We start from the raw sequence: 16,823 nt of genomic DNA on the forward strand, positions 1-16,823 counted from the left end.
AAGAGAGAAGACTCAGGGCGAAGACTTCGATACATGGTTATATCGTACCGTACCATGGTTGATGATATTACATTTGATTAATCAAAAAGCATTTTTTTCCGCAAATTTTAAAGATAAAGTTTAAAAAATAAATAAATATTTAAAACTTTTTTCAAGTCTACGAGTCTGTCTAAACTTCCATATTTACACTAAAACAAAAACATAAATATATATATATATATACACACACTAGATATTTAGTACATTCTTTTTATTTTAAAATTTAATAATTAATTATAGTAATAAAAACCGATAAAAAGATAAAATTTAATAATTGTTGGAGACATCTTGGTATCATTGTGGATCCCGTAATTTTAATCAATGCGTTTCCACTCGATAACGAAAAACTCGCTTTTTTATTTGTTTGATGAAAATTTGATTTTTTTTTTCAAAAAAAAACTTGGAGTCGTCACTTATTTTTTAAGGAAAAAACAAAATAAGAAAGAAAAACCCTAAGTGTGACTCCTGAAAGAAAAACAAGTGTATAAAAAACCGAGTTTGGGTCCGGAGGTCAAGTTACTTATCGAGAAGATACGGTGGTGAGCCGTAACACCCCTCTAAACCCTTTAAAAAACCGGTCTCTACTAAATAAGACAAGACAAGTATGGCAATCGACGAGGAAATCAATGGTTACCAATAAAATGATCGGATAACAAAATGAATCATGTATGAGAATATGCAAAGTGGGAGTGAGAGTGTATCTGGGCAATAAGTAATATTGCGCTATTATGGAAACGAGGTTAGCTCAAGTATAAAATTAACACATGTATATCAAAGAGTAAGGCAAAGATCGAACAATATTCATTAAATATAACAATTAACAATCAAAAAATAAAACTTATATGTAAGGCCTCCACCAAAGTTCAATTTATCTCGCATGAATTGGTCTCACAAATTTTATTATTTCGGAATTATGAAAAATTCATTCTTACTTAAGTAAAATCAAGAGAAACATAAAATTATTTGATAACCAGAATGAAATTAAAACTGTTAGAGCGAAAACTGGATTTTTGAAATTTATTTGAAAATTGGAGTTTCAAAAATCTTTTGAAAATTGGAGTCTTGGAAATTAAATTTAAGAATTGGAATTTTGGAAATTGGAAATTAAGTTTGAAAAATTGGAATTTCAAGAATTGCGAACTAAATTTGAAAATCGGAATTTTTAAGAGTTTATTTAAAGATGGAATTTTTTTTTATAAATAAATAAATAAGCAAAATAACAATAATAACGAAATTATTAACGATTAAATAAATAGATGTGAAAAAATAAATATTTAAAACATTTTTCAAATCTACGAGTATGTCTAAACTTCCATATTTATACTTAAACAAAACCACAAATTTAATGTATCCTTTTTCCTTTATTTTCTATACATACATATTTAGTATGTTCTTTTTATTTTTAAATTTAATAATTAATTATAGTAATAAAAACTGATAAAAAGAAAAAATTTAATAATTATTGGAGACATCTTAGTATCATTTCATATTCTTCAATTATTTTACCTTCTGAAGTTAAACCCACTAACATGAACAGCTCAATTCATTTATATATTTCTTGGATTCCCCCCCAAAAAAAAAAAAAATTCACAAAACAATGGATTTTCAGGCCATGGATTGCTGGTGACAGCTCAAGTTTGCTTCACAGTCAACTTAATACAATTTTTTTTTCTTTTCAACATAATATGGCCATGTGGTGAATATCCTATGCAGCAAGAAGCTGGTTCTTATTTTCAAAGACTGTCTCAGCAGCCAAACATTGTGTAATATTAAAGGAATGAATCCAAATAATTTTCTTCTTTCTGAGTTTTTTTAATCCAAGTTGAGGAAGTTGCATTGGGGAGTGACACCAAGTTGCAGTGCTGTAGCTGCTAAGAAGACACACAATTTTGACATTATTCTCCCTCAAGTCTTTGTCACCACCACACCTATGGATTTTCAGATAAAGTTGTCTGTCCTCATTGATTCAGTTAAGTCATGTTGACAAATTAGTGGTCATCAAGTGGAAGTTCCTTACACTTTCATATAGGTTTGTACTCATTTTTTTTTTTCTAATAATTAAAATTAATTTTTGGGTCATGGATTCATGAGAAATTAAATGGAGGAAAAGGACCAAAAGGCCAAAAATAATTTAAATTTTTTTATTTAATTTATTGTTAAAATTATGGAAAAAAAAATCAAATAAATTAATAAAAAGTTATATTTTCAAGCACTTCATTCAAAAAATCTATGAAAAGTTTAATTTTATCATAGGAAATTGTTATTTATTTTAATGTTTAAGGTGGTATTTAAATATTATGAAATCTTTTTTTTTTTTTTTAATAATATTTCAAACAAGTCCTCTAAAATCTAGATTTTTTATTTGATAAAGTTGGAAAGAGTGTATAATATAATCTTTCCACAAAAAGGGATTCAAAGAAGGTGTGCGAATCTTTATATTTTAGATTAATAGAATGAAGCAGCCCCCCTTTATTGATGAAGCTAAATCTTTCTATTCTAGCTATACATTAAAATAATTTTTTTATATTTTTTTTTAAGGGAAATGGCTTTGATGAGTTGTGTTTTTCCTTTCAAACGCAGAGAAAAAGTAATTGAGGGTGAAAAATGTGTTTAAAAATATTTTTATATTTTATTTAATCAATAATATTACATTAAATATTAATATAATGTAATATATTTAACTATATGTTACATAATTCTAAGTGGTAGTGGCTCACTATGAATCAGAAGTTTATGATCGACTTATTTACTTAATATGATTTAATAGTTTAATTTAAATTATTAAATATATTAAGTATATTAGAAAAATAGTTTGATATCTCCTTCAAACTTGTTTCCAAGCTTAGAAATATATCCATTAATCCAAAAGTCTCTTTGACGAACAATTTTCAATGCTTTTGTACATTTATAATACCTAAGGAAAATGGTCCAAGGATGCCATGAATCAGAATATAACTTCAGCCCAAGATAGGAAAATATATCCATTAATCCAAAAGTCTCTTGAATTATATATATATATATATATATATATAATTCAAGAGCCATGGTTAGGGGTTCATGATTTGGATCCTATTCACTTCCACATTGATCAGGCTGGGAAAGCAGCCAGTCCTTGGTCGGTTCTAGTTGCTTTACTCAGCAGATCGGCCCATGTCTTTTGGCTACAGGAAGTGCAGTGTGAGGGGATAAATTTATTCTCTGGGTTCTCAACAGGTTTTACAGCTTGTAGTTTGAATGATGAAGCCATTCATCGTTGATGATGCTTCCCGACACAAATAACAAATCATGCTGTTAAGAATGAGAAAATTAAGAGATGACATATGCAAGAAAGAATGTTGTCGAAATTACCCAATCAAGAAGATAGATGCATTCCTCTTTTGGCCTATAAGTAGTGTTTCTTCTTCCACTGACAATTTCCAAGGCAACAATTCCAAAACTGTAAACATCTGCTTTGTCAGTTAAATAGCCCCAAAATGCATATTCAGGTGCCATATATCCACTGCAAAATGAGAGTATGATTTTACACAAATTTTCCATTTGATATGAAGGATAAACACTGGTGATCAAAAGCAAAAATTTCTAGGATGTGGTTTCCAAAGTGATATCAGTATCACTGCTTCCTATTTGAGCTAAACGGCAAGATAGATAATGATACCGAAATTATCAAAGCCATAAAGATCTGGATTACCTGAATTCTGAAAGAGTAAGAAACCATTGACATCCATTCAAAAGAAAGAAAAAGCCCATTAACTAAATATCAGGAGATAGTGACTCACAATGTACCAGCAATCCTAGTGCTAATGTGGGTGTTATCCTCTTCATCAAGTTTGGCCAAACCAAAGTCAGATATTTTGGGGTTAAGATTCTTATCAAGCAGCACATTTGTGGCCTTGATGTCTCAGTGGACGATCTTCAACCTTGATTCTTCATGAAGATAAGCCAACCCTCTTGCTATGCCAACACAGATCCTGTGTCTAGTTGGCCAATCCAATTGTAATTGACATTCTTCGGGGCCTAAATCATCATATCAACCAAAAGTTAGATGTAAGAAGCACTCAAATCACACAAGTTCATATACATGTAGTTTTATAGCAGAAGCAATTGAGTAAGGCACGTAAACAGATGTGAAAAAAACAGACCAAATGAAGCACGAGCAAGGCTGTTGTTTCCCATGTACTCATATCAGCAACAATTGATTTCCTTCTATACAACAGCCATAGAGCTTCACAAGATGAGGATGTTGAAGATCAGAAATCATGCCTATCTCATTCACAAACTCACGGTTTTCCTTGTTTTGACTTGGAAGAAAGCTGCTTCACTGCAATTACGGTGCCATCCGATAAGAGGCCCTGCATTTTGAGAAATAGTGTCTTCACTTCCGTATAAAGTTTTATGAGAACAAGCTGCTTAATGAACAGATTAAATGCATAAAATGAGGGAAAACTAATTATTGTGCTGAATACCTTGTAAACAGAACCAAATCCAACATCTCCAATTTTGTTGTTAGCATCAAAGTTGTTTGTGGCAACCTTAATTTGCCTTAGGGTAAACAAACCAGTTTTCTGATCTAGACCCTTTAAATCTGTAGAAGAAGCCAAGTTAGATAAGAAATATATCTAAAAAAAGGTTGCAATTATTTCTACATTCCTAATAGTTTGAGAAGGATTTTGATGGATTATAACTGTATCTCCTAAATCCAGAGAAATCAACCCTGATCAGATACCATGTTTTGGCATGAATGCCAGCAAACCAATCCACTGCTACGACATCAACAATGAAATGTTTTGATATACAACATTTTTCATAATCAATACCTTGTTCCAATGTATCTTTGCGCCTTAGGCAGTCTCTCCACCAAAGGATACTGATAACCTGGAAGATGAGAAGAATGACTCCAGCCACAATGCCCACCACAACGCTCACAGATATATTACTACTGCCCTTTCTTGAAGGAGGTAAAAAATCTGCAACAAGAAAACAGGGTTAGAACAGATACGCAGATGGAATGGAAGCTTTTAGGCAAATGATGGCACAAAGAAAAACAAAATCCAACCATTAGTAATGCTGCAAAAAGAGACTAATCACAAAAAATATTTTATCAACCTTTATTCTTCAGAGTCAAAGTTAAATAAACATGAAAAAGATGCTCAAACTGTTGGCAAATTTCAGAAGAGCACCACATAAAGAGCGATGAAATTTCCCGTGTATATATATATATATATATATTAAAACAGACTTGTGCCAAACCCTTCAAAAAATAATGAATCATGCCCATGTTGGTTCCAAGTGCCATAAAGAAAAGAGGAGCTGTGCAGACTGAACCAAATCACTTAACTAAAAAAATGTGTAATTTGAGAAGTAGAAGAACAATACCTTTTTGCATCCCAACTATTCAAAATTGTTGAATTACCAATTTTCCTAAAAGTTTAAGCTTAAGCTCCCTCACGTGTGGCCCCATACCCACAGGTGGAGGGACAAACAAAATTTGGATTCATATCCCAATAGACAAAGATAGACAAAATTTGGATTCAAACAAATAAAGGAAATGCAATCTGATACCATGTTGAACTATTAATTTTCCTAAAAGTTTGAGCTTCCAGGATTCGTTGGAAAACCGAAATTGATATGAAAAGAAATAACTTTGTAAAGCTGTAAATTATTTATTAGTTGTCAATCTTTGTATTTTTAGGAAAGTAATTATTAGGAGTTATTTATTAGTTGTCAATCTTTGTATTTTTAGGAAAGTAATTGTTAGGAGTTATTCTTTCCTTTTAATCAGTGATTTACTTTCCTAATTTGAAAGATTTGAATATGTTGTAAACTCTATAAAAGAATAATCTCAATGAAAGAAAATTATTCCCGTGAAATCTTATTCTTCAACTTGGTATCAGAGCTAGCAATTTGCTTACCGAAATCCTCCTTCTTCCTCTCTTTCAATCCCTGTTCTTTGAAACCATGTCGGATAATTCAAATGAGTCCACTACTGTTCCTCAACCTTCTCTGAACAATCCCATCATTACTGATTCTTCAAAAATCAGTCCTACCACCTCGAAATCTCACTCTGTCCAAATCGCCACGATTCGCTTGAATGGTGACAACTTTCTAAGATGGTCTCAATTAGTTCGGATGTACATCAGAGGACGTGGAAAGATGGGCTACCTGACATGTGAAAAGAAGGCTCCTGCAGTGGATGATTTGAACTATGCTATATGGGATGCTGAGAATTCCATGGTGATGACATGGCTTGTGAATTCTATGGAAGAAGACATTAGCTCTAATTACATGTGCTATCCAACAGCACAAGAGGTTTGGGAGAATGTAAATCAGATGTATTCTGATTTAGGGAATCAATCACAGATCTTTGAATTAACCCTCAAACTTGGTGAGATACAACAAGGGGAGGACAACGTCACAAAGTACTTCAACTCCTTGAAGCAGATCTGGCAAGACCTTGATCTCCCTATTGCTCTTAGAAAGGGAACTCGAGCCTGCACTAAACATCCCATTGCCAAATATATCTCCTAAAGTAACCTTTGTGACAACTATAGAGCATTCACTACAAATATTTCAAAACTTATGGTACCTAGAAATATTCAAGAAGCACTACATGAAGCGAGTTGGAAATTGGCAGTGCTCGAGGAAATGAATGCCTTAAAAAAGAATGGCACTTGGGAGGTTGTAGATTTACCAAGGGAAAAAAAAATTGTAGGGTGCAAATGGGTGTTTACAATAAAGAGTAAAGCAAATGGAAGTGTTGAGAGATACAAAGCCAGACTTGTGGCAAAGGGTTTTACTCAAACCTATGGGATAGACTACCAAGAGACTTTCGCCCCCGTAGCTAAAATAAACTCGATTAGAGTTTTGTTGTCCCTTGCAATAAATTCCAATTGGCCCTTACACCAATTGGATGTTAAAAATGCCTTTTTTAATGGAGACCTAGAGGAGGAAGTGTTCATGAGTCCTCCACCAGGTTTTGAAGAAAGTTTTGGAGTTAGGAAAGTGTGCAAATTGAAGAAGTCCTTATACGGACTTGAGCAGTCGCCTAGAGCTTGGTTTGAGCGCTTTGGCAAAGTAATAAAGCATTATGGATATACTCAAAGTCAAGTTGATCACACGATATTCTACAAACATTCAAATGAAGGTAAAGTAGCCATCTTAATTGGGTATGTTGACGATATTGTGTTAACTGGGGATGATTGCAATGAACTAGAGAAACTGAAAGGGAAACTTGCTGAGGAATTTGAGATTAAGGACCTGGGGGCATTAAAATACTTTCTTGGGATGGAGTTTGCTAGGTCCAAAGAAGGTATCTTTGTAAATCAACGGAAGTATGTTCTTGATCTTCTTGATGAGATAGGTATGTTAGGATGTAAGCTTGCTGAAACACCTATAGAGCTGAATGTAAAACTGCAACCTACAAAAGCCAAGAATGTGAAGGACCGGGATCGTTATCAGAGACTTGTTGGGAGATTAATTTGCCTATCCCATACACGCCCTGACATAGCATTCTCAGTGAGTATGGTTAGTCAGTTTATGCATGCGCCTGGACCAGAGCATTTTGAAGCTATTTATTGGATTCTAAGGTATCTAAAGGGGACACCAGGTAGAGGTCTTCTATTCAAGTCACGAGGACACCTACAAATTGAAACCTACACCAATGCAGACTGGGCTGGAAGCATAGTGGATCGAAGGTCCACCTCTGGGTACTGTTCATTTGTAGGTGGTAACTTGGTTACGTGGCGAAGTAAAAAACAGAATGTGGTTGCTAGAAGTAGTGCCGAGGCTGAGTTTAGAGTTGTAGCTCATGGTATTTGTGAGATTATGTGGATAAGAAGATTACTGGAAGAGTTAAAGATGACAGGTTCGTCTCCTATGAAGTTGTATTGTGACAACAAGGCAGCAATTTCAGTAGCTCACAATCCAGTTCTCCATGACCGCACCAAACATGTGGAAGTGGACAAGCATTTCATTAAAGAGAAGATTGACAACGGATTGGTCTGTATGACCTATATCCCTACTGAGGAACAAGTGGCTGATGTCTTCACCAAAGGACTATACAAGAGGCAATTCGATTTTCTAGTTGGCAAGCTGGCTATGTGATTACTACCAAAAAGTGCTATTTTGTAGACCTAATTATAATGGTTTTAAGCACCTTTGTGTAGTAATCATATTCATTTAACCCAATTAATTCATTAAGGTCCTTAGTAATTGGTTTTAACCATTTTGTGGCAAGTTTACATGTTTTTATCAGCTTATGAATCAATTCAAGCATGCCAAATGATGGAGGAGCTAATTGGACAAGTTAAAGCAAGGATTTTGGAAGTTTACAGACTTGAATTTCAAGTGGAAACACGAGCACAAGCAAAGAGAATGCAAAGAGGAAAAACAAGCAAAGTGAAGAAAACAGAGGACAATAGCTGCAGTCTTCTTTCGCACTTTTGGGGCACTTCCCGAAATCAATTTTCTACATACTATATACCATTTCAAAGCTCAGGAAGTCAAGAATCCAACACTTCAAACCGTGTACAATTTGGAGCTGAAATGAGGAAGATATGGCCTTCAGAAGACAACTGCATCAAACCTTGCGGGAATTTCGCAAGGTGAATTTCTCCTTGCGAAATTTCGCAAGGGGATTTTCCTCACGATGTGAAATTTTGCCATTTCGCAACATTGCGAAATTTTCGCAAGGAGAAATTCACATTGCGAAAATGCCAAATCTCCTCTGTTTCTCCACGCACGCACCACCGACTTCCCAGATATTTTTAGCTTGATATTTTCTCATGTAAATTCCTTTTGTAACCTTGTATTCAGCCATCATAAGGCTTTATCTTGTAATTTTGCTATATATAGAGGTGCACAACACCTCCAAACGGAATTGGATGGGAATGGACGGATGGGGTGATCGATCCTCTGTACATTAGCTTAGAATAATATAAAGCTCTGTTTTTCTTCTTTTCTCTTTTCTTTCTCATTTTCTTAGTAGCCAAACAGCCTCTGAGGACTTTTCCTCAGAGGATGGTTGGCTAAAACCTTTAAGTTTCTCAAAGTATGGATGTTATGTGATGGCTTGGATGCAATCCCATGGAAATTTCTCGCACCCGGAAGGTAAGGTAGTCGTTTTTCATTAATGGTTCATTAATGTAAATTTTGGTTTTTATTTCCTTTGGACAACTTCCAACGGCCAATACTTGATAAGTTTTTGGATTTCTATCCATTAGTTATCTCCTACGAGCTATTGGAAGGTGAGGTTTTCAATTCCAAGTTTTGCATTAATCCATTAAAACCAATTTCAATGGCCATTGAAAGGTGAGTTTATCACCTGGAATGACTTTGAGTTGCCAATATTTGGTAAGCTTTTGGCTTTAGACCATTAGTTATCTCTTACGAGCCATTCAAAGGAAGTCTAAGGTGAATAACCATTGATAAAATCCACTACCATCTGTTTTGCCATTTTAAAGGATTAAAACTTGATTTGCTAAATCCATACCGGTTCGGGAAGCAAGCATCACCATAGTTGCAACCCCAACGCGAGGAGCCTATCCTGAGATTTCCAATTTGCATAAGAGTCAGAGCATAGTTATCCTATCTTTGAGAAACTTGTTTTTACACCCTTTTATTTTAGTCTTTAATGTTAGCATAAGTTAGTTTAAATCTCTCTAAAACATTTTCATCTTCTTTTAAAGCTAACATCCATAAGAAAATCACCTATTTTCCTAATTTGAATATCGCTCGTGTTTGCGAAAACCCTTCCCAGTGAACGATCCTAGAACCACTATGCTATAGTAGCTTGGCTACTTTAGTAATAGTATTTAAGGTATAAATTTTGTTGATACGCCTTTAAAGCTAAGCTACCATGAGTCGCATCAAATGGCGCTATGGAAGATATCTTTAAGCCAGCTTGAGGGGGAGTGTTGGAAAGCTGAAACTGATATGGAAAGAAATAACTTTGTAAAGCTGTAAATTATTTATTAGTTGTCAATCTTTGTATTTTTAGGAAAGTAATTATTAGAAGTTATTTATTAGTTGTCAATCTTTGTATTTTTAGGAAAGTAATTGTTAGGAGTTATTATTTCCTTTTAATCAGTGATTTAGTTTCCTAATTTGAAAGATTTGTATATGTTGTAAACTCTATAAAAGAATAATCTCAATGAAAGAAAATTATTCCCGTGAAACCCTATTCTTCAACTGGGCTCAATACGCATATCTTGCTTCTTAACAAAAATGATAATGAAAATTCATAAAACAAGCTCAGAAAATGTGTGACGTACCAAGGTCCACAGAAATAGCTGATATAAGAGGACCATAAATTCCTCTAACTGGGATACCTGTAGTCCCTTTCCTAGCCCAATAGAAGAGTATTTCCAAGGCATTATTAGTCACAACTGCAGTAAAAAAATTTATGATTTCCTTACCAACACCCCCTGCTTCATCCTCAATATTGAAATCCTTGAGAACCAGCTCATGCTGCAACAAACCACACCAACTAGAACTCAAATACATTGGGCCAAAAAATTGAATTTTTATAAAGGTGAAAGTCAAGAACTCGAAATGGCTTGAATCCAAAATGCTAAAGTTTCTTAGTACTTTTTAAAATTAGAACTTTGGTTGGTGAACATGGAAGTAATGTGATTCATTACCTGAACATAAAAATCAAACAAACGCCTTCCAAGGCTGCTATATGTTTTGTCATCAGTAAAGGTGATCTCTGCAAAGTGAAGCTTTACTGTGTAGTTTCCATTTTCCAGACAAAATCCATAAAAAGTGAGAGACAGGGAGTAGAGGCGTGCAGTTGTATACAATCCAGAATTTTCCATGGTGAATCTAGACATGCTTGTCCCAATAAAGGAGTCCGTGGGACGGTCATTGTCCATGAAGTGACCAGTGTTGCTGAATGCCCAGTTTGTTCTACTCTGATAGAACTTTGATGGTCCACCAGAATCTGTATCATCTTCATATTTGGTATTTCCATCAACAATTACTTCTTTTCCACCACAATTTATGTGCATGGAGTAAGACTCTGGAAAAAAAAGCCACAATAGATTGGTGAAATTGAACAAGCAAAGGAAAAGGATATTTAGAAAAAGGGTCAATAAAATACATCCATTAACCACCCTTCCCGAACTTTTACTTTAATCAGCAAACTTGCAACACTGTTTTGGACTGTATTCCAATCCATTTTTAATAGATCATGTGATCCAATGGCAAGATTTCAACCCCAAATGCATTAGCAGTACCCTAAATGCACAAGGCAAAGCACTTGAAAGGAGAATGCCTATCTTGAAGAGATTTTGAGACACAGTGTGCTGAAATGTGGGTCCTCTACAAAGCTGGTCTGATCAGGTGTTTTATCAACACTAGAAGCACAAATTTTGAGTTGAAGCAAGAAATCTTAATCAGATTCATCTCAAGTTATGGAAAGTGAAAATCCCTTTATATTCTTCCATTAATTTCATTCTTTTGTATTTCTTAATTAACAATGTCAAGATAACATATAATATTTAAACTTACTTTTTGGGCAATTAAAGCTTCTCAAGCATGAGACGATTCCACTGAGAAAACAACGTAATGCCCAGAAAAAGTCAGCATCACAACATCATATTTGAATATTACATGACAAGGAAAGAATCATAGTGCTAGCAAAAGATTATTGGCTTCAGAAAAAATTTGTTTATTCGAATGCTTAAAATGGAATTATAAACTCACAAGTTATTTCCTCCTGATGAGCTTCCAAACAAATTTCTCTAGAAAATATAACAATATTAAAAGTTTAGATGCTAAACAGATGATTTTACACAGCAAAATAAAACTGAAAAGAAATATCTTATGTCAGATGAAAGTATTCTTACACACTCCGTTCTTGACATCCTCTTGGGCTTTCACTAATAAAGTTATTGAATGAAAGATCACTGCACCCAGAAGTCGCAGTTTAATTCATCATTGTTTTGCATGCAGAATGAACATCAAGTTAATAAATCATGAACATACATGAAACAGAAATTGCATACACAGTATTTGATTACCTAAACTTTATTTCCAAATAACCCAAGAGATGAAGTGTCTTGTGCCCTTAGCTATGCAACACACAACCAATAGCTTAGTTGTTCTTTTAGGAGTGGTCCTAAACCACTTCAAGCTATAGTGCAAAGAACTATTACCCTAAGCCTAAAATACTCTACAATCCATCTATCCATCCTCACATATCACCCTCTTTTTTGTCTAGAATCCAAGTTATATGCAAAAGAGAGTGGGAAAAGACTTATTGCTTTTTGTTGCAAGAGTTTTCAATGTACAGCTGTTGTTTGTGTCAAGGAATGAGGAAGTCGTGTTTGCATGAAAAATTTTGTATTATGTCTTCACATATAAAGTAGGAACAGTTTTAATCAGATTCCTTAGTACAACAAAATAAAAGAACTGTTATCTCTTCCAAATTTTAGAACTAACAGAATGTTTGCTACCCAAATATGTTAAATATTAACCAATAATCAGAATTCATGGCCAAACATAGAATCAGCATTCAAAGCCAAATTTATTTGACGTAAGGATGAAAATATATATCCATTAAAACTAATAAAGAAGAAAAAGCAAGAAAGTAATAAAGGCAAATTGATGGTTCAACATGTGATGAGTAGGAACAAACAAACATAACCACAACAATATATAAAGCATTTGAGAAAAAAATTTACTAGTTGTCTCCTCTTTTCAGCATCCAATCAGGCATGGCTCCAGTTAGCATGTTTCTGGTAAAATACCTACATAACATTGATATGTCCAACTTTAGTATTGCTCAAGCAGTTTTCTTCAGTACAGTAACATCTGAAGCATGACAGGAAAAATTTAGTAGTAATTCCCCTTTGAGGACCAAAATTAGTTTTCAATCAATCAGGATGAGTTTATTCAGTGTTGTTTTATGAAGGCTTTTAAAGCCAACATATGTGATTTAGTCACTTGTTCAATTTGATCCTATGCTCTAAAATCTCCTGGTTCATTTAGGCAATTAACTTGGGTCTTTTAGATTAACCTTTACTTGTAGCACATTGGGCTTCTTTCTTCATTTAGACCGTTAAACTCATCTTTCAGATTTAGTATTGAAGCCTAACCTATGTGGTTTAGTCTTAAAATCAATTCAACTCCACATCCTCTAAGCTTTCTTAGTTCATTTAGGCCATTACATTGGTTTTTCATTTCAGACTGTCAATTTTTAGGTAATTTCACTGCTTGGAATCAGCTTGAATAGTTGTCAAGACCTGAATAAGAAATTTTCATCTGAAAACAGACTGCTTACATGTAATCTGCCTTTGATACACTAACAAAGCTGCTTGGAATTTCTCCAGTTAGTTTGTTAAAACTCAGATCTCTGCAGGAGAATTCATAAACAGAATGCATTAAAAATTGCTCTACACCGAAAGAGTCGAACTCCTCAGAATGGAAAAACAATACCAAGAAACAGAAATGACATGCTGAAATGAACAAGTATGAAGTTTAGGGAATTGTGTATGCATCATAACAATTTCTTAATAAGGCAAATGATACAAAGTAGGAGCTATGTCTCAAGTTCTGTATACCACACAACCGTTTATGATTACCATTTGTCACTGGATACTGGCAGCTTATAATTAACCATCTGTTTTTCTTCTTGGCTCAAAATACTACTCTAGGTGCATTTCAGATGGTCTAAATTATCTGCGAGTAAAGATTCCCTTTCCACATTTTGTCAGATTAAGAATCTAGATCCCAGAAATTATGACAACTAAACTCATAAAGCCATCCACTTCAGAAGACAAAATGGCTATTTATTAATTTTTATTTGATATGTCATGAAACACACATGATGAATAGGCAGGTGCAAACAGCTACATGTGTGCTCATTCAATAAGCAGACTCCTATTTAGCAGTGAATATGACACTCGAAGAAGCATTTGTGAAGTTATAGAAAAGCCAGACTACTAGGAGTCTACCCAACATGTCTCCAGGGTCTTATTTTCTATCTATTCATACAAACAATGCAAGCGCTAAGCAGCTTATTCGAAATCCAAATTAGTCAAATCACAAAGCTACATTGACCACTCAAAGGATATCACAAGCTATGCAAGAAGTCGTAACATGAAACAATCTCTGAATAGCAGAAAAACATGTTTCAAAGAATCTTAACAATTAGTCTGCAACAGGTAAAGGGGAAAAGAAACTAAATATACACTGACAGGGTTTTCAATTTTGTCATTTCCCCGAGGTAATCAGATAGTGGGCCAACAATATTGCAACTCCTCAATATCCTGCAATCAAATCAAATATATATCACTAGAAATCTTGAAAATATGTTCTATGTACTGTGTATTATAAAGGGCATTCAACTCACAGTGTTTTCAAGTTTCTCATATCACTCAATGGTGGAAAAGTTGCTGCAGTTCCATTCAGGTCACTGATTCTCCTGCACATAGAAATTTAATAAGAAATAAAAATTTAAAAATTTCAATCCATTTAAATTATCAAAGCTATTGCATAGGAGAGCTTTACTCACAAGTCGGTAATTTTTGTCAAAAGGGCAATGCCAGAAGGAATTGGCCCACTGAAACCACTCCCTTAAATCACTCTGTCAGTAGCAACTTTCAATTAGAATATGTGATTATAAATGAAATCAAGCCACTCATACCAACTCAAACATCAGATTCAGCAAAGCTCTCACAATTTTTCAAGTTTTGTCCAGTTCTGTATAAAATTGGGTATCTTTCCTGTGAACTGATTATCTGCAACCCGACTGCATTGAATTAAAACAAAGAACCAATAGCCCCAATATCAGAATTAACAAAAAAATGGATGCTAATTCATGCATACAAAAACCCGAAAAAAAAGAAAGGACACTTCAAAATCTTACAAGTCCTTCAATGTGGTAAACCCTGCAAATGTTTGTGGTAACTCCCCAGTGAAGTTGTTCGAGCAAAGAAGTCTTCAACAACAAAAAAATACAACCAAACCATTAAACCCATCAGCCTTAATAATCGAAAAAACCAGTAACACCCATAACTGGCAAAATCTACAAACAAAAGGGTCTTACATTCTCTCTATACTGGGCAGATTCCCAAGCTCCGGAGGAAGAACCCCTGATAGCTGATTGAACTCTACGGTTCTACGCGTATCAAATCCAAACTTTTGCATCAGAAACAATAATTCTTAAAAGATCACATGCTGAAAAGGGAAACAAATGGGCAATTAGAAGTTTACAGATATGCAAGAGTAGAGATGTTTTCAAGCTCTTTCGGAATCGAACCAGTTAACCGGTTCCCAAGCAAAGATGTGCAAAAACACCCACATATCAAATTCAAAAAAAATAAAAATAAAAATAAAAATAAAAATAAAAATGAAATGCTTAAAGATTTATATTGAATAAGCCATCAAAATTTCAACTACATACACATAGATGGAGAGAGAGAGCATACATGCTTACTAGTTGCATTGTACCCCATTCTGGAGGGATTGAACCGCTGAGGTAGTAGCGGGCGAGGTCACTGTGATGGAGATGAATTACAATTAAGTTAGTTGAAGTCCTAAATGGGTAATTTAGGAAATGGGCGAGGGCAAAATTGGCAGAAAAATTAAGTTAGAAAACTCACATTTCTTGGAGGTATGGAAGCTTCACCAGCTCAGGTGGAAGAGATCCTTGGAGATTCTGAGACTTGAGGACTCTGCAAGTGATAAATACTCACGTTAACGGTTATTAATAAACTTGTGATCTTCAAAATATTCTAAAAAAAAACTAGAAAACGCTGGATTCCTGAAAAATCGGAGGAAAAATGAGAATGAAAATAGAAAGAAAAATATATATATATATAGCCCAAGAATTCGATTGGTAAAAATAAAAAAAAAATAAAAAATTTCGCTACTCCTCACCAGTCAGACCACCTAAGGATCTGCTGCTTTTGTCACCCACTGGCCTCCGAACATGTATTACTGAGACCCGACTGCAGGCTTTTTAAACTTCTGTAGCTAATTAAAATTGAATTTACAAATCATATATTAAAAAAAATTGAATTTATATTATATGATGTTTCCCATAAATTATCATCTTGTTTGGTATGATGGGTATGCCACGGCCCTATGGGCGTAGAATCCTAATGGAAACAATTTTGTTTCATGTGTCACATCCACAACTTTTTTTTTTTTTTTTTTTTTTTTTTTTTTTGCCTCTCAAACTTTTAGATGGGCCTTGTTGCAATTAATTTGAAGCATTCTATATTTATTTCAATTAATTTGTCGATTGAAGGCTCTCTAATACATTATATGTCTTTGTCATCACATTAATTAAAGTCGTATCATCATTTTCTGTTGTTATATAACATTCTAATTAACATATCATCATTTAAGCCACAGCTTGCTCAAATGATCTATCGTTTAAGCTTTCATCATTTTTTTGTTGTTTTACAACATTCCAATTAACATATCATTTTATATAGAGTGGGTGTAGTTGTTCGAGAGTGAGAGACAACGACTTTTATTTGATAAATTCTAATACTACAACTTACTCAAATGATTTGTCATTTAAACTTTTATAAAAAGGTAAAAAAGTTATGAAAGAATCTAATATAGAGAGATCCACACTTCTCTACAAACGAATAGAAGATAAGAGAATGATGTATTGAATTCTATAAAATTACAAAGAAATTTCATATATACTCGCAAACAAAAGTTTCTAAATAGTTCTAAAGTAATAAGAAACCTTTGAGGTTCCCAGAGAGTTCTAGTGTTCATCTGTACAGGTGATGACCTCATTTGATTAAGACATAAAATATTTG

The 16,823-nt window shown here is 34.0% G+C and overlaps 1 pseudogene; it reads right to left on the reverse strand.

The window, feature by feature from the left end:
• Positions 1–3,210: 3,210 nt before the first annotated feature.
• Positions 3,211–15,799, reverse strand: LOC117908807 (annotated as a pseudogene).
• Positions 15,800–16,823: the final 1,024 nt, after the last annotated feature.

The sequence above is a fragment of the Vitis riparia genome, chromosome 19 (genome assembly GCF_004353265.1).
Source record: "Vitis riparia cultivar Riparia Gloire de Montpellier isolate 1030 chromosome 19, EGFV_Vit.rip_1.0, whole genome shotgun sequence".
Taxonomy (NCBI): domain Eukaryota; kingdom Viridiplantae; phylum Streptophyta; class Magnoliopsida; order Vitales; family Vitaceae; genus Vitis; species Vitis riparia.